The sequence below is a fragment of the Triticum dicoccoides genome, chromosome 2A, assembly GCF_002162155.2.
Source record: "Triticum dicoccoides isolate Atlit2015 ecotype Zavitan chromosome 2A, WEW_v2.0, whole genome shotgun sequence".
Lineage (NCBI taxonomy): Eukaryota > Viridiplantae > Streptophyta > Magnoliopsida > Poales > Poaceae > Triticum > Triticum dicoccoides.
Genome location: NC_041382.1, coordinates 138,791,939 through 138,798,218, shown reverse-complemented (window position 1 = coordinate 138,798,218; position 6,280 = coordinate 138,791,939).

Sequence of the window (6,280 nt, the reverse complement as noted above, 5' to 3'; positions counted from 1 at the left end):
TAACCCGCCATGACGTCATTTCTTGAAAACACAAAAAACCATTGTGACGTCATCTCTCAACGGTTTATTTTTAATGCCTTCCGAGAATCGAGGCATCCGTTTAGTTGGAGAATCATTATTCGGGTCTCCTCGATTTATCACGCCCGCCTGTTCGCTTTTTCCCTTATAAATAGGCATGCCCCGGTGTTTCTCATTCTTCTCTCTTCTTCATCTTCCTCCTCTCGCAACCTCTGCTGCTCCTCGAGCTCCGCCGCGGCCAGAGAACACCTCACCTCCGTCGACTTCGGCCGCTTCATCGACCGGAATCAGTCCAGAAAAAACGTCGGCGGCGACCTTCCGCGGAAGATCTGTGGCTGCAAGCATTTCCCTTCTTGTTCCTAAGATCTGCATTAGGGCTTTCTAGGTTTCTGCATGTTCTTCGTAGTTCATCGGAGTTTCTCCGTAGTTCTTCCACTTCAGCCTCTTCTTGATCCCAAAAGAGATATATGCGTGTGCGGTAGTTGTTTTGTGCCTACTCTTGACACCAGTAGATCCCTTTTCCCAGTATAAAGGCCTCATTAGGACTCACAAACTCATCTGCGCTAAACTTTTAAGTCTATTTTTTTCCATTTTGAATAGCCATTTGATCTGGAATAATATCAAGCAATTAGGAAACTTGTTTGTCTCAACACTTAGCCGAATCTGCTTTCTCAAATATCTGTAGTCATGGCAGGTTATCGCGCCGACTTACTTTTCCTTATATGACATTAGCCCTTACGTAAGTCGCCATTACTCCCATGTACCATCATTACTTAATTGCACCATTATCATTGAATTAAGCTGGCATGTTGATTTCTTTTTAGTTCGTCTTTTGAACATCATGCCGTCCAAAGCACCGACTGTCTGCAACTGGGTTCCCTCAACAGTTACTGAGGACAATCTGAAGGAATTCTTTACCATAGGTTTTTTGCCAGGGAAGAATGTTATGTCTTACCGTGCACCTGACCCGGACGAGGAACGGCCCAATCCAAAAGATGGTGAAGTTATCGTCTTTTCTGATCACATGAACCGTGGCTTTTCCCCACCCGGCTCAAAGTTCTTCAGAGATGTCCTCCATTTTTTCAAACTCCACCCTCAAGATATCGGGCCTAGTTCTATATCCAATATTTGCAACTTCCAAGTTCTCTACGAGGTGTACCTTCAAGAAGAACCGACTATGGAACTCTTTAGAGAGTATTTTTATCTGAACCACCAGAACGAGTGCACTAATGGCCCTAGCTTGGAACTTGGGGGTATCTCAATTCAGCGTTGACAGGACGCCGTCTTCCCCCTAATAGTCTTGCCGAGTCATCCCAAGGACTAGAATCAGACTTGGTTCTATTGTCAAGACACTTCACTAGCAAATGAGAAGCCACTGCCGGGTTATCGCGCAAAGCGTCTTGACTCCAAGTTTGCACTCCCTGACAAACTCACTGCCATCGAACGCAAGAAGTTGATTCCATCCATTAAAAGGATTAACGCTTTATTGGGGAATGGCTTAACCGGAGTTGACTTGACCCGTTGCTGGGTTGCGTGGCAGGTCATCCCTCTAAGCCGCCGATCCAAATTGATGTATGAATACGGTGGAGTCCCAGACGACTCTCTTCATCACAGCTCCGTTCAATTAACTGAAGAATATATTGTTTCAATGTCAACTCTTCTGGTGAACAGCAAATATGAAGATTGCAGTAAAGTCGGGTTAAACCCCTTCTGCAAGCTTAACCCGGTGCCAGAGGTAAAAAACATCTGCTCTCTTCCTCTTTGTATTTTTCTCAGCTATTTTAAATACCCGCATGACCTTTCATCTTGCTTATTTGTTTATAGGCCAAATCTGACTTCTGGAAAGCCAAGTACGACCACAAAGCCACCAAGAAAGCTAGAGTCGCCGCCATAACCGCCAAGAAGATGACCCGGAGTTCTAAGAAGAAGAAGAAGAAGAGCACCGCTGAAGATCTGTTGAAGCTTGACGATGATACTTCTGAGTCGGAGGTAGCCCTTGACTCCCTTGGCCAGATTTTTAATAATCTTATTAACACTGGTCATTGCCAGGACGACACGGGGGCCAGTCAGGCCGTGGAAGAAGAGGTAACTATTTCCTCCGACTCAACCCATTTGCCAAGACAGAAACTTCGAGTCGTAACCCGGAAAGTAAAGTTTTCAAACCCTTTGGCTTATCTGGACCCTCATTTTCTTTTGAAAAAGCAGCAACATGAGAACCGCCGTTAGGTCCGGAAGGATGATGAACCGCCTTCCGTTCTTCAACAAACTCCTCAAAAACGCCCGAATGAGGTTTATTTCTTCGTCTTTTACTTTTCATTAATGGATCTTCTCCCTTGCATTAATAACTTTATTTTTATCTTTGTAGGAGGTGTCTCGCTCTTCTGGCGACTCGTCTCAAACTCAATTCCCGGCCTTTAAGACCGCCCCTGGGTAAGTAAGAAATTATCTTTCCTCTGTGTCTTTCAAACTGCTTCTTTATACTAACTGTTTCATAACATCTTTCTTAGTGGCCAAGCCAAGTCCAAGAAAGCCAAGGTGACTAGGCCGGCAGAAGACCCATCACTCCTTGCACCTGAACCGGCCATGCCACCTTCTCCCCCTCCAACTAAAGCACCAGAAGACCCAGCTACCAATACTCAATCAGATCCTCCTCAGCCATCAGCTGATGATACCATCGTTAACCCTTCTGCTACCGGACCATCCAGCTCAGCCAACCCGCCATCACCGTCTGCCCAGGACGTTCTGATCACTGGAAGCCGCTTTGTTGAGCCGGGGAATCCCACCGTGTTGGCCCATCACACTGCTAAACAAGAGGCCCTGGAGAGACATAAAGTGTGTTTTGATATTTCTCATTATAGCCACCTGAACGCCAATGACATATTGTCCGGCTATCTCAGCCATGTGCACTCCAGCCGTGAGTCGGAAATCAAAATGGTCAAGCAGTTGCAGCTGAAGTATGAGGTATGTTTTTCCGGCTTACATATATTCTGCCAGCCCCCAAGTCTCTAGTCCCCAAGGGCCAGTTCACTTGATCATAAATGAGCCGGTACTTTTAATTTCATAACTGTCTTGTGCCGAACCCAAAAAATATTGTAATCCGGCTTAATCTTGAGAGACTTTCTGAATATTATGCATTAGCCCCCAAGTGCCAAGTGATGTTACTTTGTAAGGTACTTGGGACTTGAAATACATTAGAGTCATAAGAAACTGTTTTGGCATACATTAGCCCCCAAGTGTCATGTGGTTTTGCAGTGCAAAGCACTTGAGACTTGAATCGTGACTCTTGAACCTTAACACACCTGTGTGTGTTTTGTAGAACACCCTATCTAAATTGGGTTTGCAATTAACTGACGCGAAGACCCGGCTGGCGGATCAGGAAGCAGAAATCAAGGCTGCTGACTCTAAGCTTCAATTAAGTCTTGCTGAGACGGAAAAATTGAGAAACAACTTGACTGCCAAGAAGAAAACCTGGGCTGAAGAGAAGACACTGCTAACACAACGCGCCGAAAAAGCTGAAGCAACTCTTGAGGAGGTTACTACGGAGTTGACTGGTTTAAAGAACCGGGTGTCTCAAATGGTTTCCGCCATCTTTGGTAAGCCATCTGTACTGATCTATTTCACCATCTTGTGACTCGGAAGATAAACCGTCTACTGACCCCTTGATTGAAAAAATATGTGTAGGCCCGCGAAGCAAGAACCTGAACCAGGATAACGTGACGAAACTAAAGGCGGTCTATACCTTAGTGGAGTAGTTGTACACTGGTGCTCAACGAGCACTCGCTGCTATCTCTCCCACCAATCAAGGACCCAACCAGCTCAGTGACGTCTTGAAGAAACTATCAATCTTACCCGCCAGGTTCCAAGAGGTCAAACGATCCTGCGCTAGAGCCGGACCTTTGAATGCTCTGAACCGTTCCAAGGCTTGGGTGCCAGATCTAGACCCAATGGATGTAGCTAGGGGGTACCCAACTATAAATGAAGACGGGTCTCTCTTTGAGCAAAATGACTTCATGGCTTGTGTGAGGGGAGTTCGACCTCAAGCTACCATCCTTGGAGATGAAACTAATATTGACAAATACCAGCCGGGTTTTGATTTGGTGAATAAGAAGATGGCGACTCCTTCCTACAAAGTGACAAATCTTATCCCGCCAATTCGTCAACACACGTTTGCTCCAGAAGTTGATCCGGCTGGCTTGATTGACGATGAATCAGAGTCCGTTGCCGTGAACGGCTTTGACTGGTCCAATCCCAGCTTTCAATTGACAGAAGGAGATGAACCGGCGAGGGAAGAGTGAAAACCATCTTTGTGGGCTTTACGAAGCCTTGTAATAGAATTAGCTTTGAAACACTGCATATTTTGCCTATGCCATCGTGCATAAGACGTCGTGTGTGACTCTTTGCTTCCTGATGTCAATATATGCATCATATGTATGGTTATCTCTGTAATATTTCGGCTCTGTTCCTGTAGTAAAGGAAATACTTGCTTGGCAGTTTAACACCAAACGGGTCAGAATATCCGGTACATGACCAAAAGTTTTATCATAGTAGACAAACAGAACTAGACGTGAAAATAAATAGGGTTGAAATAACCTTGGAACAACAGTCATACCTGTATCTTTCACCTCTAGACGACCAGTTTATATGACCCGGGTGATGAAGGTGACGATTCAGTCCTTTTGAGAAGTCAATGCTTCTGAATGACTGATGATTCTTATGCCTTGGCGGCTTATTGCCAAATAGTCAAGCCGGCAAAAAGACCATGCTAATTGTTTAGAATTGAGACAATAAAAGACCAATAAGACATATAACAGGTGACAAAGAATATAAATAACCTTGTAAATAAAGGTTGGGGGTTTCTGATTCGAATACGATCAGTAAACTGGACCAAAGGGGTTAAGCTATGATTCGAATACGAACAAATAGCCCCAGTGGCTTTGGTGTTGCGTCGATCAAGAGGGTACCGATAGCTATGTTCTCTTTGGTTCGAATACGACCTATGTTTGAATAGGAAGCCCCCAAATGACCTTGAGAGGTTTTTAACGACCCTGATTCGAATACGATCCAAGTCGGACCCAAAAGGGGTTAAGCTATGATTCGGATACGATCAAGAAGCTCCCTAGTGAGTTTGGCTTTGAGCCGATCAAGAGGGTTACGACAGCTATGTTCTCTTTGGTTCGAATACGACCTATGTTTGAACAAGAAGCCTGTCGTTGTCAAAACTGGTAGATCTCGGGTAGGGGGTCCCGAACTGCGCGACTAGGTCAGATGGTAACAGGAGGCAGGGGACACGATGTTTTACCCAGGTTCAGGCCCTCTTGATGGAGGTGAAACCCTATGTCCTGCTTGATTGATATTGATGATATGGGTAGTACAAGAGTAGATCTACCACGAGATCAGAGAGGCTAAACCCTAGAAGCTAGCCTATGGTATGATTGTATGTTATGGTTGTTGTCCTATGGACTAAAACCCTTCAGTTTATATAGACACCGGAGAGGGTTAGGGTTACACAAGGTCGGTTAGAAAGGAGGAGGTATCCATATCCGTATTGCCTAGCTTGCCTTCCACGACAGGTAGAGTCCCATACGGACACGAGACGAAGTCTTCAATCTTGTATCTTCATAGTCTAACAGTCCGGCCAATGGAGATAGTCCGGCTGTCCGGAGGCCCCCTAATCCAGGACTCCCTCAGTAGCCCCTGAACCAGGTTTCAATGACGATGAGTCTGGTGCACAGTATTGTCTTCGGCATTGCAAGGCGGATTCCCTCTCCGAATACATCACAGAAGAATTTGAATACGAGGATAGTGTCTGACCCTGCAAAATAAGTTCCACATTCCACCGCAGAGAGAATAATATTTTTGCAAATCCAATTCGCTGACTCGTTTTGGCAGCATGACGTTGTGTCATGGCCCGGCGATTATTCGAACCGTTTTTCTTCAACCAGCTCCACACATAACGCGAGGCGGTTTCTTGACACGTCTTGCCAAAGCGGAGATCGTGTCCCCTTATTACGGGATTCTCATTAATACGGGCGTGGGTAACCCAACCGCGCCATCAATTGTGGCACTTGGGGGATAAGCGAGTTTTACTAGGCAAGTGGGGATGCTTAGCTTTGTCCGCCCATATAAAGGGATAAGGATTCACCTTACTATCCACGCCTTCTTCCTCCCTTGCCCATCCGTTTTCGCACACTCGAGCTCTAGCGCCCAAGTCCGCACTTCTCACCTCGACCTTCTCCAATCATCTCCGGAGCGGGAGGCAGGT